The sequence below is a fragment of the Herpailurus yagouaroundi genome, unplaced genomic scaffold, assembly GCF_014898765.1.
Source record: "Herpailurus yagouaroundi ecotype Mexico unplaced genomic scaffold, PumYag 159, whole genome shotgun sequence".
Taxonomy (NCBI): Eukaryota; Metazoa; Chordata; class Mammalia; order Carnivora; family Felidae; genus Herpailurus; species Herpailurus yagouaroundi.
This window is the reverse complement of record NW_024412400.1, coordinates 20,748,473-20,766,311: the sequence shown is the minus strand read 5'-3', so window position 1 is coordinate 20,766,311 and position 17,839 is coordinate 20,748,473. Positions and strand designations below refer to the sequence as shown.

The 17,839-nt window shown below is 39.3% G+C and overlaps 1 protein-coding gene and 1 long non-coding RNA gene across 5 annotated transcripts in view; one reads left to right on the top strand and one right to left on the bottom strand.

Annotated features, from left to right (window-relative positions):
- The window catches only part of LOC121033604 (uncharacterized), a 16,079-nt gene extending 11,158 nt beyond the window's left edge, over positions 1-4,921 (top strand). Inside the window, exons 2-3 of the long non-coding RNA XR_005792021.1 lie at positions 1,462-1,693; positions 4,443-4,921. This is a non-coding gene — a long non-coding RNA (uncharacterized LOC121033604). The remainder of the gene's footprint in view (positions 1-1,461; positions 1,694-4,442) is intronic.
- The window catches only part of ZNF385D (zinc finger protein 385D), a 901,583-nt gene that overhangs the window by 99,745 nt on the left and 783,999 nt on the right, over positions 1-17,839 (bottom strand). The gene's annotated exons all lie outside the window — the stretch shown is intronic.

The window sequence follows — 17,839 nt, the reverse complement described above, 5'->3', positions numbered from 1 at the left end:
CTGGGGCCACAGTCAGACTGGTGCGTGCCTTCTCTTCCCCTCTCCTAGGGGCGGGATTCACTGTGGGGTGGGGTGGCCTGTCTGGGCTACTTGCACACTGCCAGGCTTGTGATGCTGGGGATCTGGCGTCTTAGCTGGGGTGGGTAGGCAAGGTGCACAGGGGCAGGAGGGGCAGGCTTAGCTTGCTTCTCCTTAGGTGATCCACTTCAGGAGGGGCCCTGTGGCAGCAGGAGGGAGTCAGATCCGCTGCCGGAGGTTTGGCTCCGCAGAAGCGCAGAGTTGGGTGTTTGCGCGGAGCGAGCAAGTTCCCTGGCAGGAACTGGTTCCCTTTGGGATTTTGGCTGGGGGATGGGCGGGGGAGATGGCGATGGCGAGCGCCTTTGTTCCCCACTAAACTGAGCTCTGTCGTCTGGGGGCTCAGCAGCTCTCCTTCCCTTTGTCCTCCAGCCTTCCCGCTTTCTGAGCAGAGCTGTTAACTTATGACCTCCCAGCTGCTAAGTCGCGCTTGCTGTCGGAACACAGTCCCTCAGGCCCCTCCGCTTTTTGCAAGCCAGACTTGGGGGTTCTGCTTGGCCGGCGAGCCGCCCCTCCGCCCCGGCTCCCTCCCGCCGGTCCGTGGAGCGCGCACCGCCTCGCCGCCCTTCCTACCCTCTTCCGTGGGCCTCTTGTCTGCGCTTGGCTCCGGCGACTCTGTTCTGCTAATCCTCTGGTGGTTTTCTGGGTTATTTAGGCAGGTGTAGGTGGAATCTAAGTGATCAGCAGGACGCGCAGTGAGCCCAGCGTCCTCCTATGCCGCCATCTTCCCTCTCTCCAATTAATTAATTTTTAGAGAGAGAGAGAGTGACAGAGCATGAGTGGGGAGGGCAGAGAGAGAGGAGACAGAATACGAAGCAGGCTCCAGGCTCCAAGCTGTCAGCACAGAGCCCGACGTGGGACTCCGACCCATAAGCCATGAGATCACGACCTGAGCCAAAGTCGACTCATTTTCAATTTTTAAACAGCTCTTTCATTTTAATGCTTTGGGGGGTGTGGGGGGCTGCTTCTGACATGTTTTTCCAGCAGTATTTGTGATTAGCACTAAGAAAAGTCAAAAAAAGTTTTCTCTAAATAAGACTTACTAAAACTTTTTGACTTTGCAAATATTAAGAAATTTCTAACCATTGAATTTTCTATGATACTATATGAATCTCCACATTGTTTGAATTTACCAGGGTCAAAACAAAACTAATAAACATCTATATTTTCATGACAAGTTGGGATATTTGTATCCAATCTTAAATACCAGAGTTGTCTAAGTGATGCCTGTTAATATCACAGCTTCCAATGCTTAAACCAGCAAGTGATTCCCCCCTTGGGCATACATTAACAGTTTACTTTTTGCAGACAAGTGCACAAATATGATTAGCTTTTGCAAATTGCTCTTTATTCTGTTACTAGTAAGTAATTTTTATATTATTACAGTGTAAACAGATGCTATTTTCCATTCATATTCAGCTGTAATGAGCAAATTTAATGTATTAAAACAACAAAAGAACTTCAAGAATGAGTCAGTGATTCAAGTTGCATGGAAACCAAGGGAAAAATCAAGCATGAAGTTTGCAAAACCGTTCCAAAATTCCGTTTTCGATAAGGAATTGTGGAGCCCCTGTTCTTTGAGTCTGCTTAGCCAATGCTGTCTGCGCACCTTTGCATGGTGAGTCCTGCAATCCTTCAAGCGGAAGGGTTCCACATGCTCCTCTGCTCATTGTGCTCCCAAATCCTGAAACGCTAAAATTTAGTGTCCCTCCTTTAGGTTTAAGATTACATTTATTTATTTACTTGTTCATTTAAATATTTATGTATTCAACTAGTGTTTATGCTGTGGGGCATTCCAAATAGATAGGCATTACAGGAAGTGGATCAAGAAAAGGAGATAAAGAAGATGTAGTAATGAAAATAGGATAAGCCCCTGAAGAATCTCGTATCATGGAAACCAAGAGAGATAACGACTTCTGGAAGCGAAGTCACTACTGACTGCGGCTGCTATGTCAGATAAAAGGAGTTATGGAAGTGTCCACTGGATTTTATAACATATGTATTGTTGGCAACTGTAATACAGAATAGGATCATTTAATGCTTAATCAATTGATTAAAACAATGGATTTTGGAAAGGTCTGGAATAAATGAAGGATCTGAATGCTTGGTCAAGCAGTTGCCAATTTAGGCGGCCTCCAGATGCAAACTTGGTCATCTGACACTATCATTCTGAACTAAGCACTATTATCTAATTCTGCTCACATATGTTTCCATATTATAAGTGGATATCTGGAAACAGACCTGCATTTTGATTCTATCATTCATTAAAGCACAAAGATGAGTAAATATTTTCAATAACATCAATGAGTTATTTTTAAATACTTTTACTTTTTTTTTTTATCAAAGTCCTCAGAGTAGAGTCTTGAAAGTTTAAATAAAGAGAAGGGATAATGCAAAATAACCTATAAACAAACCATCTAATATTAATCCTTTCAGATGTTCAGAGATTTTTTTCCTATCAGCAATAGTTTCCTATAGTAGCTGTTGCTCAATATCTATTTGTTGAACTAATTATATGTTATTATATAAAAATTAAGAACACACTCTTTACTGTTACATAAAATACTTTACTGATTAACATATCTTCAACATTTCTGTATTTAATCAAGATTGTTTCTCTCACACCCTCATGACGATTGCCACTCTTAGAGAGAGGTGATATAGCTTGGTATTGTAAGCAACAAGCTAAAAAGTGAAGGCACAGCTCCCCACTAGTCTCCCAAGTTCATTCATATATCCAACATAAACCATTTCACCTGAAAATTTCCCAGTCCCTAAAACAGAGCAATGGTACAAAAGGTTTATAAGCAGTAAACTGATTTATTTGTTATATTGAAAGTAAATTTTCAGATAAAGACTAAATAAGAGTCTAATCTTAACTTAGACTTTCCTCTATAGATTAGTATTTTAAATTGGCTACCCTCTGCTCTTCAATATCCTTCATATCTGGAATGGCCATGACTTGTTAAGTCACCAAAACCACATGGAACCAGATGACCAGAAATGCTCAGTGCAGAAAACCAGAAAAAGAGAAATACACATCCATGTTCTCAAGTCTCTCTAGTTTAAGGCCTATTTGTTATAGCAGCTTAGTGTAAATGTAACTAATCAAATCCTTTCCATAGATTTTCAGGTAAGGAAAAAAGAACATAAAGGTGCCCAGATAATGATAAAAACAGCAAATACCAAATATTTGCCAACTAATACATTCTACATACTATGAAGGGATGTTATCAAAGTTAGAGTTTATTATATTAATTTCACAGATGAGGAGACTGAGATTCATAATGTCTAAGTGACTTGCCCAAGGTCCAGAAGGAGTAAGCCAGAGAGGAAATATCTGAAACCAGGTCTTCTTGTTTCCAAAACTCATGATCCTTCCATTACAACATGAAGAACTTTTCAAATAGTTCTGTATTTAGCACAAATATTTAGGAAAATGAACTATATATTATATATACATTATATGTATAATACATATATATAAATGAATTACACACACACACACACACACACACACACACACACACACACACACATAACCAGAAGGGGAGAAAAGATTTTTTTTAAAAAGCCCTGATAGGGGCACTTGGGTGGCTCAGTCGGTTAAACATCCGACTTCAGCTCAGGCCGTGATCTCACGGTTTGTGAGTTCGAGCTCCACGGCGGGCTCTGTGCTGACAGCTTGGAGCCTGGAGCCTGCTTCTGATTCTGTGTCTCCCTCTCTCTCTGCCTCTCCCCCAATTGTGCTCCGTCTCAATCTCTCTCTCTCTCTCTCAAAAATAAGTAAAATGTAAAAAAAAGAAAAATTTAAAAAGCCCTAGTACATTTCCTACTTTCTTCTATGATCCTGTATCTTTACCACAGAAACAAAACAGAATCATTTTTGTAATATACTAGCTTCTGGGGAACAATGTCAGGAATTCACAGAAGAAATTTATTTCTTCTTCTTCCTTGGCAAACAGCCAGACTATACTTCTCTTACACCTAGGTAGCTATGTGGTTGAGTAATAGACAATGACTCTGAGTGTAAAGGACCTGCAATATGTCTCACCCTGGTTTACTAAAACTTCCCAAGCATAGTTTTCTAGGTTCTTTCTCTTCTGCCCATTGGATCAAACAAGCACAATCACCTTAGAAGCCACACTCTGAAGATGTTAACACCATAAAATGCAAGGGCCTGAATTTCTGAAATCACCACTTGGAAGACATGTGTCAATGGATGAAGTACAGGTATTTTGGATATTACGTAGGAAAATTAAAATATTGACTATTAGAGTTGGTATACATCTTCTGATTGATTTACACAATCAGGGTTATATTAAACTAACAAATGCATTTACCTTCTTATTATGCTTTAAATCTAGATAAACAGAGTTCCCAGCCAAGGAAAAGAAGAAACAGTGTGTGAGCAGATAGTCACAATTAAGTCTGCAAATTTATTTTTTTAGCTAGTCTTTGCCTAAATGAAGACCGAAGTACTCCGAAAATCTACAATTACATGATTCTAAAAGAGGCAAGTTTGTGATGTATCTTTCTTTGGGTATTTCTTTGAATAGCCTAGAGTAACGAAAGACCTAGATGTGGTGCTAAACCATAGATATGGATGGACTCAAATCACCTCTATATATTACCTTCTCAATCCTTACCAAATCAATTTCTGGTATGGACAGCACACCCAGTTTCCCCAGATGCTCTCCCTGAAACCAAAGGTGGAACTATGACTGAGGATTTTCTCAGTATTTTCATCAAAGCCGAATAATATCTTCTCATCATAGTGCAAAGGAATTTCAGTTTCTGATATCCTATTTGACTTTGACAATAAATCAAAAGATCCTGCTCCTTCCTAGAGAGTCCTGCAAGTGATTGATGACACTCCCCCAAATTTTAACGTCATGCACTTCAAAAATAAGTACTACTTTTATTTCAGGAGCCCTTCACATCCACAGCTTTTTATGTGTCTTCCTTTTTCCTGGCTGTCCTTTCTCATCACATACTTAGGAAGCTTAAAAAAAATAAAATAATTTACTCATCCCTTTAAAAAAAAATCTTTTCAGCAGACACCAAGATAATCTTGTGATTCTTTTTTCAATCTTACATGAATTTCATCTATAGACCTCAAGTCCCTTTTGGAAACATCCATTCATTTTTCACCATCTTCAAGTGAAGAAGAAATATCGCCTCATAATAGGTGTGTTAATGCACACACGCACGCGCACACACACACACACACACACACACACACACACACATGGAATACAGTACTTAAACCTTTCTATAAATCTTACTATAACCCAGAACCCAAAAGAGCATGGTTCCAGGTCTATAAGCTAAGCATTAGGCATAAGTCTTACTTTAGTAAAATGGAATGAAATGAAGTTTGGATTTAATGGTTCTGAATTTAATATTTGGCTTTCTACTCATGGACTATATGACCTTAAGAAAGTTATTATTCCCCAAATCTCAGTTTCTTCATTTACAAAATTATTATAGAGGGGGCTATTCTTTACTTTGTGAGGATCAAATTGGACAAGCAAAACTTCAGCGCCTTGAATAAAAACTAAATTTGAATGAGAAATTCTGGAGTCTCCATCCTGGTATTTGATTCAATTTCTTTTCATCACTTTAGAACCCTTTTGTGGAAGGAAGAGCTTTTTCTCTACCCAACTCTCAGACGTCCCCCCCCCTTTTGGGAACCTCAACTAACTGCCTCTATCAGCTCCAAGCTATACTAATGGGAGAAGACAACATTAGTAGTCTTAGCAAGACAGGGAAAAAAGATGTTAGGAATGTTTTCATAATCATTTAGAAGAATTTTGTTAAAATAGACCCTCAGCGTGAGGAAAAAAAAAGTTCGCTTTATGGGTATTTCATTTTAAGGAACTTGAGAAGTCTGAGCACCCCCTCCAGACCCCAGAGGATACAAGATCTAAAGTTGCCCTTCTCTGCTGTAGATACAGCTAAAGAAAAACCAAACAAAAGCAGATGATGGAGAGTCAGCTCTGGGGGAAATGCAGAAATACAGAGAACAGCTTATCAGCATGTCAGTAGAGGAGGAGAAAAGTAAAATAGGAAATGATGATGAGGAGATAAGGAAGGAAGGAATCCCTGATGCCCATCCAAAGGGACTAATGGATCTCTTTAGGGACTGAGAGGAGAGGTAAATGAATTTTTGAATATGCATGGTCATCTAATACATGATTTCTCTACTGGCAAGTGGCTAGATGTTCCCAACCTAATACTAGGGCTGTATGAAGGCTGTAACACAGCTATGTTTTTTTTTTAATTTTTTAAAAATGTGTTATTTATTTTTGAGACAGAGAGAGACAGAGCATGAGCAGGGGAGGGGCAGAGAGAGAGAGGGAGACACAGAATCTGAAGTAGGCTCCAGGCTCTGAGCTGTCAGCACAGAGCACGATGCGGGGCTCGAACTCACGAACTGTGAGATCATGACCTGAACTGAAGTCGGACGCTTAACCGACTGAGCCACCCAGGCGCCCCAACACAGCTGTGTTCTTAAAAGTTGTGGCAAAGAAACAATCCAGACTTGTAAGTAAGATGGAATACAGAATATCTGCTCTGTTATAAAGTAGGAGTAGAAGGGGGAAGGAAATCAATCCCTAACTCTTTGGTCTTCTTCCTCACCAATGCCAGTTCATCCCCCTTCAGTTGCTTACTAGGAACTTTCTTTGGGACTCTTAAGACTCAAGTGGAAAGGGTGGGATGTTATCAAGGTATCTTTTAGTTAAAACATTTTATCCTGCTATCATGGTACATTTAAAAGAAATAGGGAGCAAGCTATAGAGGTTTTGGAAACATTTCTTTTTCTTCTTCAAGTATTTTAATTCTTGTTAAGCTTACCTGAAAAGGCACATTCTAAGCTTATTTTTTTCCTTTAATTTTTGGTGGGAAAATAAAGTGTTTTTATTGTTGTTTTTGGTTTTAAATTTTATATATATATATTTTTCAACGTTTATTTATTTTTGGGACAGAGAGAGACAGAGCATGAACGGGGGAGGGGCAGAGAGAGAGGGAGACACAGAATCGGAAACAGGCTCCAGGCTCTGAGCCATCAGCCCAGAGCCCGACGCGGGGCTGGAACTCACGGACCGCGAGATCGTGACCTGGCTGAAGTCGAACGCTTAACCGACTGCGCCACCCAGGCGCCCCTAAATTTTATATATTTTTTAATGTTTCTTCTCATAATGTTATTTTATTTTTTTATTTTAAGTTTTAATTTTAATTCCAGTTAGTTAACATACAGTGTTCCATTAGTTTGTGGTACACGATATAGTAATCGAACACTTCCATACATCACCCTGTGCTCATCAGGACAAGTGCTCTCCTTAATTCTATCCTCCCACCCATGTACCCTCTGGTAAACCTCAGAGCTGTTGTTTGTTTTTAATTAAATGCCCCGGAGGCTTGACTACCATCACAGTTAGTTTCAACTCCCACTCTCTCATTTGCTCTATAATTCAGATCTGTGTCACATTTTCTCAAGACTTTTCAAGAAAACAGGAAACAAAACCACAGTTCAAACTGTCAAAAGATGTATCTTCCCTTTTGCCGTGGCTCCAGGCAAGCAGGATCTCTAATGATATTCAAGGACTTTGTGGTCAGAAGACCGGGTTCCACCTGCTTGCTGGCACAGGGAGTTTATGCAGCTTTTTTAAAAAATATTTTTTAAATGTTTATTTATCTTTGAGAGAGACACAGAGACAGAGTGTGAGCAGGGCAGAGAGAGAGGGAGACACAGAATCCGAAACGGGCTCCAGGCTCTGAGCTGTCAGCACAGAGCCCCGCGCAGGGCTTGAATTCACAGACCGTGAGATCATGACCTGAGTCAAAGTCGACGCTTAACCGACTGAGCCACCCAGGCGCCCCAATGCAGTTTTTTTTTTTAAAGCTCAAGCTTCTCATTGGCAAAGTAGAAGTAACAATCCATGATTACCTGTTCATTGATGCTTGCGTCAAATGTTGTTATAATCTGCCCCATGTACTAAACTATGTGCGAGACACTAGGGCTGTGGTGGTAGAACAAAAAAAAGGGGGTGGGGTGGGGAGACAGACTCAGTCCCCGGGAAGCTTGGCATCATCATAAGGATTAAGGAGTCACTGAATTTAAACACATTAAATGCTCCATACATGATAGTTATATCTATGATTGCTCACGTCACTGTTATTATTATGACACAGAGACCAATCCTGGTGCAGCTTATGAGGCTTTTAGGGGATTTCTAGATTTCCATTCAAAAAAAAAAAAAAAAAAAAAGAAAGAAAGAAAAGAAAAGCAAAATGAGCAATTTGCTTTCAGATGAAGTGTGCTTCTCCCACACTAGACTGCTGTTGGAATAACCAAAATGTATTTGCATGCACATATGCATGAATCATATTAAACTGCCAGCATGTGACCACTTTGGACCTATAAAATTAGCAATTTCACATGGCCCATTCTAATGTCAGCAAGTGGGGATTGGGGGAGGGCATGAAAAGATGTATGTGGGAAGGAGAACAGCGATGAATAGTACATGCTGCAAAAATTTCACTCTCTTCAACATCATATTTAACTAAATATAGATTTCTGATAATTAGATTTTAAAATATTCTTAAAAAGGGAACATTTTGGCTTCCTTCTAGCTATAGTTCCAATATGAATTCTCAAGCCTAATAGAAAACACTTTTAAAACAAAATCCTCGGGGTGCCTGGGTAGCTCAGTCAGTTAAGCATCCCACTTCAGCTGGGGTCGTGAACTCGTGGTCTGTGAGTTCAAGCCCCCGCATCGGGCTTTGTGCTGATAGCTCGGAGCCCAGAGCATGCTTCAGATTCTGTGTCTTCCTCTCTCTGCCCCTTCAGAGACACACTCTGTCTCTCTGTCTCTCAAAAATAAATGTTCGGGGCACCTGCATGGCTCAGTTGGTTAACTCAGCTGAGGTCATGATCTCACAGTTTGTGAGTTTGAACCCCGCGTCGGGGTCTGTGCTGACAGCTTGGGGGCTGGAGCCTGCTTTGGATTCTGTGTCTCCCTCTCTCTCTGCCCCTCCCCGGCTCACACTCTGTCTCTCTCTCTCTCTCAAAAATAAACATTAAAAAAAAAATTAAAAAAAAATAAATGTTAAAAAAAATTTAAATGACATCCTCTGTGCCCCATATCTGAAACAAATGCAAGTGGCAGTTGTATACAAGTTTGTATCTGTCAGTTATACACCAGATAATATTCTGAGTAAATATTCCAAATTGAAATATGTCCAGCAACTTCCAGCAATCCCCCCCTTCTTCTTCTTCCCATTGCTGTTCATCCTTCACCAAGTCATTCCAGCACATGTTGAGTTTATGCAACAGTTACTGAATGCCTACGATGGCCAGAAACTATTCAGACACCGTGTGTTCAGAAACACAGGTAAGGGAGTAAATCAAAGCACTTTACAAAGAAAAATAGCCTGTGAGGTTCATTATCTGGCACTACAAAATATCACTACCCTCTGGTTTGGGAGTTCGAGCAACTGCCTCACTCAAGGTCCTGAAACTCAAGGGTTAAAGATCTTGCGATTCAAACCGAGTCTGTATTCCGTGAAGATGGATATAATCACTGCCATCAATTGACGAGTTATGCATAAAGCGATAGTGACAAACAAGGCCACAACCCATCACAGGTCCCTGAAATTACTGATGTAGTACCAAACCTCTAGCGAGTGAAAGAACAGGTGGCCCTCGCCCTGTAGGCTGCGGCTCTAAATCTTCCCAATGGACTGAGGAATAAGCACTTCACCATTTAACAGGAGCAGAGGAAGTCACTTCATCACCGGCCTGTCGCATGAATTGCTGACATAAGAAACTTTTCCCTACCTAGAAAACCACAAGCACCGAGCGATTGCTTATCAGTTGGAAAATGCCTATTTCTCCTCCCACCACCCCTCCGCCGACCATTGACAGTCTCATATCTGGAAATCAAAGCCAGTTCTCTTTCAGGAACATTTTGGTGCTCTAAGCATTTGAACTCCAGTCATCTTGCACTAATCCTAAGCAGCAAACCTTTTGCGAATCTGTCAATGGCATATAAATTTACTTATAACTATTGCTGTGCATCTATTATCCATCTATATGACTCAAAATGCCAACTGTCTGATACCTGAACAGCAGTTCACTGGATATCATTTTTGAAAAATGTTAGGTCAAACCCACATCTATTATAGAAGATCTTGCGGCTTAGGATTAGAAAGAGAGAAAGAGAAAACCCAGAATCAACCTGTCAGTTACTAAGTCAAGCTACAAATTGCTCCTAGAATTAATTCCTACCTATATTTAAAAAAATAACTTAGTGACTCTGTATGCTTAACGCCTTATTGGAAAGAAGAATCGGCCAAAAGGATAGAACACATTGGCAGGGGCCAATTAACATGCAATCATCTAATTGATGAAGAAAGATAAAGGAAGAATTGGACATTTAGCAATCCTTGCCACAGATATGTAATTTGTGATTTTGGAAAGACACCAAGTTTGATAAACATGACCATTTTGATGCCAGTATCAAATACAAGAAGGAAAGAAAATTAACTCTAAATCCTACTGTGAATCTGTTGCTTTGCTTACAACACTCCCTTTAAGCCTCAGTGACATCTTGCACAGTAGTGTTACCATCTTCATTGCACGAGAATCTGAGATTCATAGAAGTTAAACAAACTGGCTCAAAGTCATACAACAAATATGTGCTGAGACCGGATCAGCCTGATCCAAGGTCCCTTTGTCTTTCCATTTCATGAATCTGGCACAGACAGTAACCTGGAAAATAACTCCTTTCTCATCTGAACTTGCATTTTGTGGACGAGGTGCAAAGCTGAAATGATGGTCTTGGTGATTTATCAAGGGATCATGCAAAGATTTGAACAGATTGCCACATCAACACTCTAGAATGTTTACTATAGCAGGCTTAAAATAATCCTCCCTCCCCTGCCCCTCTCCAAGCTCAACAAAAGGTAGTTTAGCTCTCTTACACAAAGAAACTGGAACTAAGCTCAAACTCCCTCAGCAACAAATCACTCACATGCTGACCTGAGAAGGAGAGCTGGAGCACTGCTTTTACACCCGCCACTCAGTAGGATAAGCACAGCTGGGCTGAGGAGACCTCTTTTCCTAAATTCTGTTGCCAAGCTGAATTTTATGATCTTCACTGGCAGATGATCAAATACAAACTCTTAACTTACAGCCAAGTTATCTTACAGCAGCTGTTGGCAGAACTAATTTAGAATGCAAATCTAGCCCTTAATCTATGGGAAAACTGTTGCAGTGATGGATGGCTTTGGAAGCAATAGTTCATGAAAGACACCCCTGATGCCTTCTAGTATTATGGAAGGAGAAATATTTAGCTGCCATTTGTGTTTATTTGTTTTCTTTCGAGCAATTGCCTCTATAGGGCGAATTAGAGCCTCATGGAAAGAAGTCCAGGTGTTTAAATCTTCCTCAACTCTCTTTTCCACATAAATAAAATTGAGATTAGAAGACAGATGTGTAGACTGAGTTTCAGATAATGTCTTCTTAGGACCTCGGACTCTTTCATTTTAGGCTAAGTCATCCAGAGAACAAGGCAATGGGGATGTAACAATTTGCCTAGATTTTTATGCGATGGCAAGAAAGTAGGAAGGTCGGCACCCATCACTCTGCCTCTAAAGAATCCAGTTACTCTAGGTATGAATTATCAAATAAAGTTGATAATATTTTTTTTCTTTTTGTTCATTTAACTGCTGGTGAACAGTAACCCTGTAGAACACCTAACACTTAAGAGTTCCCTGAATCATTCCACAGCTGTGATCCTCATCTTTTCCATGGCACAAAATCTTAGAAAATATTCACTCCCAGTTATTAGGAAGTGCCATAGTATTCTATTGAGTTACTGAAGAAACCTGGGCTTCTGTAATATCTATGAAGATCTCATCTTACGGCAGCTGTCAAGAGTTGGGGCAATAGAAAAATGTATGTCTCTATCTGTTCCTGTTTTGTTAGGCAAAGAGAATAATTATTGTGGATCTTCAAGTCAACTCAAAGAATTGGTAGAATAAGAATAAAGGGAAAGTGCTCTAATGGGTAAAGAATTCGAAATACATCCACTTTGGGTTTTTTATTGTTGTTCTTTCAGCTTGGCTTTGTATAGAGAGGAGAAAAGTTTGTAGTCTAAGTAATTTAACTTTGAAGATTAGGCTAGAAACTCTCTTTAACCCATGATGTACCTCTAACTAGTCACTTCCACATATGCTCACTGCTCCACATGAGCCGACATGCACAAAGGGAAAAGCAAAGTGGTGCCACTGTTCATGTCTATTTGTGATCCCGCTTTGCCCTGACCAGATGCCACTGCTTGTCACCCGCTAGTTTTCTTAGATACGTAGTTGTCTATATTCCTGATAAACATGAGTCTGTGGGAGACTGGGGCTTCCGTTGGGATTCGGAAAATACCCTGAAATCACTGGGTCTATTTTGGAGGCAGATCTAACATAATTTGCATAGTATTGAACACAGGGTGTGATTCCAACATTTTTACCAGATGAACCAAAAATGGGGAGCTGGAGCTGGATCTATTACAGTTAAATATCCCCGTATGTCCTCTAAGATGAGGTGCTGCTAGAGCCCTTGATCATCCTAAATCTTCCTGGGGATAAAACAGTGACAACTTATCTGGAAACAAAGCTCACTTCTCTTTCATTTACCGTTCCCCTAACCTAACTAACATGTGGGTATTTACATCACTGACCATTCATCTTATTTGTGGATGCATTACATGATGGAAGGCCCTAACAATGTGTTTGGTATTAAGTTACCAAGCAAAGCCTGGATCCACTGTGAAGCCATCTAATGTCCTTGGACAGACCAAATATTTTGAAGTCAGAAAATAAAGCAAGCTCACAGGAGGGAGACCATATTTGTTCACTAAGGGTGAATGAACTAGGGCAAAGGGAGCTTCTTCCATCTCCCCTAAGAATGTCTCTGTTCCTTGTCATGGGACTTCCCTGGTTTGAGTATGAAAGAAGAGGAAATTGGGGGAGGGCTGACATATCATAAAGCTTAGGTGAAATGAAGCTTCGACATCGATCTGTCTATCTATCTATCATCTATCTACCTCAGGGGAGCATCCTCATATTTACTTAGCCATTAACTTATACACTCAATAAATATTTATTAAGCGCTACATATCAAGCACTGCTTAAGTACTTGATAAAACAGTGAATCAAACAGACAAACAGTCTTTGTCCCAAGAGAGCTTATAATCTAATTGGCAGTGGACAATAAACATAATAAATAAGTAAATCATGAAGTATATTAGGATGTAATTAGTTCTTAGGGGAAAAACCATCAGGTAAGGAGAGGAGGAATGACAGAGGCTGAAATCCTAAACACAGTGGTTGCATCATGAGATGGTAATATTTGAATAAAGCTTTAAAAAACGTAGAAATCCGAGGAAAGGGAATTCCAGGCAGAGAGAGAGAGAGTCCATGCAAAGACATAGAGGTAGGAATGAGCCAGATGCATTCTAGGTATAGTTAAGAGCTGGGTTGGAATGAAGTTGAGGTAAGTGAGGTATTTGCATCAGGAGAAAAACTTAAGGGGATACTAAACAATTCAGGGATCGAGATGAATAATATTTTCATATTAATTTAAAAAATTAAATATTTAATATTTAAAAAAATTAAAACCAAAACAAACCAAATCTATTGTGGACAAAATATCCAAATTAAGTAAGACAGGATCTGACCCCGTACTTGTACAACCCTGCCTCACTCGCCTGGTTCCAGTAAAAATTTATCTACAAAAATGGGTGGCCAGCATAAAGACCACAGTCTGCCAATTTTACCTCTTTACTATTGCATTTAATATTCATTCTGATTACTCACTTTTTTAGCAACCCTTATTAAAGTTTGTGCCTGAGTGCCTCAATTGCCTTACTCCAGTCCCAGCCCTGCAAAAGGGGCCAATGTGTTTGCAGAAGAGCAACTGAGAGGGCGATGGGAGGAGAAGAGGTCAGAAAGGCTCCCAAAGTCCCTATTTCATAGGGTTGGAGAACCAGTCTAAGGATTTTGCCTTTTAATGTAAGGGGAACGTACCACATTGGAGGATTTTAAACAGAAAAGCCATCTGGTTTCAACTTACCAAGTTAAAAATGTTGAGTAAAGGGAGTAGAAGCTAAGAGAATAATTAAGAGGATGTTTGTAATCATCTAAATGATAGTTGATGGATGGTGGCTTGGACCAGTGTGGTAGCAAGAAGGTGGTGGAGAGGTCAGATTCTGGATATATTTGGGAGGTAGAACTAACATAATTTGTGTAACATTGAACATAGGGTGCGAGATAGTAAGAAAGGGTGATTTCAATATTTTTACCAGATGAAACAAAAACACAGAGCTGCCATTATCAGGGAAATGCAGAAGGGAATGGGCCTATAGTTATGAACATTTTCAATCTGAGTTATCTCTTAGCTAACCAAGTGAAAATAGTAACTAAGCCATTGATATTCAAATATGAAGTTGAGGAAGAGATTTCAGCTGAAGAAACAAATATGGGTGCCATTTTGAAATCAACATAATTAACTTATTCCTCTCCTCCACCTCCAGATACTGAAGTCATTCTCCTGTAAACCAGAATTGAGAAACTTTTTATAGAGAATACATCTATTCATGAGATAGAGCTACATTAGGGCCTACTCTTTCAAGGTTCTTCAGCGACACAGTGGTTTGTTTAAAAACAACAAAAACCCCACACTGATTTCTATACCTTTGGTGGAAATACCTTTGATACAATCTCTGTTTTCACTGAGCTTTTAATTCTCAGCATTTTTTTTTTAATTTAAAGATTGACAACATGTTTCAAATTAGAGATTACATGGTAAAATTTTAGTAACTGGATCCCACCCCAAATGTCTCACTTTCCAAAATCTGCATTAAATTTTCTGCCAACATGAAATGTGCCAACGAACTACAATGTAACTAAACATATCCACCCGGAAAACACTAGACAAAAAGAAGGAGAAAACTCTCCTTGAGTTATTCAAAATAAAGGTCTGTCCTTTCATATCAGCCTCCAATAAATTGTAATGAATTTTTTCAGACAATCTGAGTGTTTTATGAATATATAAACACAGACCCTTCTTTGGGGCTGATGTTCAAAGTTTGGCATTAGGTTATACGCTGTGGCTACTGTTTAAAAGTAAAAAAAGTCATTTGACCATTTGACTAGCCTCTCTGGGCTAAGAAGAGATGAACTATTCTGACCTACTCTTCATTATAACATCTAGTCTGCTGACTGCTAATAAAGAGCCACAACAGTGGGTGCATATATTCTCGTTAATTGTTAAACCTGCATAATGACATAGCATCTCTCGCCCGAAGCGATCAGCTCCTATCCTGGTAAGAGAGCCAAGACAACAGATCTATCAGTGAACCAGCTTGAGCTGTTAGCTCAGCCTTTAAAAACCAAACCCCATTTAGTGTTGTGTGGTTTATATGCTTCTGCATGGATCGCTTTCTTGTTAAGGGATGCCATTTGCCCTCATTTTGTTTTGGGGGTTAAAGTAAGAACTAATAATACCCGAATATCGGTATCGAAAGAAAGCAGCAGTCTCTCTCCTACTGTTGTCCTACTACACACAAAAAATAGAAATATATCATTATCATAGGAAGTCCAGCCACACAGGAAACTTTAGGTTTTTCTAATTCATCCTTTTTAAGGGAAAGGCATGAAATCTAATCAAATCCGCATTATTTTGTAAGTTCATATTCCATTCAGTTTTCTTTATACTTTGCACTCTAAACGTTAAAATATCTCTTACGCTTCTCTAAATTATTGTTCTGGATTTTATAAAGTAATAAAACACAACAAAATGCAATAAAAAAAGAAAAATTATCTTTGTGGGATGCACCGAGGACATATTAAATGTTTATTTAATCATACGTTTATTTTAAATACTTTATGAAATCAATAAATATTTTACCATGATAATGTTCTATCATTGCTGTAGTACTTATCTGAACATGCTCCTGTTTTAAGAAATAGAAGTTGGCTTAGAGAAATAAATAATTTTACTTCGCATAACATATATTGCAGACACAGCAAAGAGTAATGCTGAGTTTGAGCAATTGATTTTAAAACATTTACTTCTCAATGTCTTTTTAAACCATGAAGATAGCTACTTAGTGTTACTTAAAATAAGATGAAAATTAAAGATAAATATTCCCTAGTCCAAGCCAAAACATAAAACAAAAAACCTAACTTAGGAAACCATTAAAAATCAACAAAATTAGACTTGCAAACATTCTACTAAAACATATGCTAAGCTGTTTTTTTACAGAAGTCCTGAATATTCATTGAATTATGATTCGCGGGATTTTAATTTCTACAATGACTGCATTAAGAACGGAAAAAAAAGTTGATATGAAAGTAAGGAAACAATAGATCATAAGCTACTACTTGAATTAAGAAAGCCAAAGCATGAACATGATAACCATATCGCACAAATGATCGAGCAAACCTTGAGAGCTATTTCAGGAGAATATTTCATAGGAGAAAGCAGAGTTAAAGTTAGACATGACAACTCAATGAGACCCAAATGTAAATGATAAAACCGTCGACAAAAGCCTTGAAGGGAAACGCTTTCCCCATCGAGGGATGATTTGTACTGGCCTCCAGGTGTAATATCATGTGCACTGATGAGCTGATCAACAGAACAGAACTTCTACCCAGCTGTAATCAAGAGTGATTGATGGTTGGGACAAAAAAGTTGATTATCATGACAAGTTCGCTGATGCAGAGAAAATAAGCCCTGCCTGGGAAATGGATAAAAAACCTGTTAAGAGACTACCTTCTGAAACCTTATTTATAAAGGCATCTGAGAGAAGGTGTAAGTTGTACAGACCGATCTGATATCCCGATAAACCTGGTAAGAATAAATTTTCCCTACCTCCACCTCCACAGATTTCCTATGGAAGGAATTTAAAAGCTCATTTAGGCCCAATAAAGAGTAAACCACATACGCTCAATGTTCCCCGGGCAATTCTTAAAAGTTCTCTTTCTGCTTCTCAAAGTATTACTGAAACATCACAGGTGGACGCAGAAAATTAAACTTGCATAGCACACCAGGCCTCCGTTTACCCTCCGCAGCTCCCTCCTCGCAAGGAATAAGCTCCCCAAATGACTGCAACCTTTACCACTATCACATTCAATTAACATCAAAACATAGATTTGGACTGAGACAACAGATCCCAGAGGCAGTATTTAGCATCTGCAATGAGGTTTGGCAGGCTTGAAAAAAGGTGAATCCGGGCCAGAATGGTGGGTGTACAACAGTGTTCGCAAACAGTGGCGAGATTATACAGAGATCTAGAGAGCAGAAGGAAGGCATCCATGTTTTTCAAGTTCTGGTTCTAATGTCATATAAGAAATTCTAGCACTGTAATCCTAATGCAGTGTGTAATTTATAGCATGCCTGGTACAATTTCAACCTCCTGAAGCTCACAGTAAAAGCAAATGGCCACTTTTAAACTGGTCATCAAAAGAAACTTACTGTGAAGGAGATAAAATGAATGGATATGTTCATCTCATCTATAAGGAAACTTTGGCCCTGTGGACCCTTGAAAAAGGTACAATTACTCTAGTTAATTAATACAGATAACAGGAGTCAGTGAAACAGACAACAGATAGCAACTGTTAAGAAAGCCAGGATACAAAGGGCTACAAAACCCAAAATGACAAAAGAATAGACACTAACATAAACTACCTTTTTCTT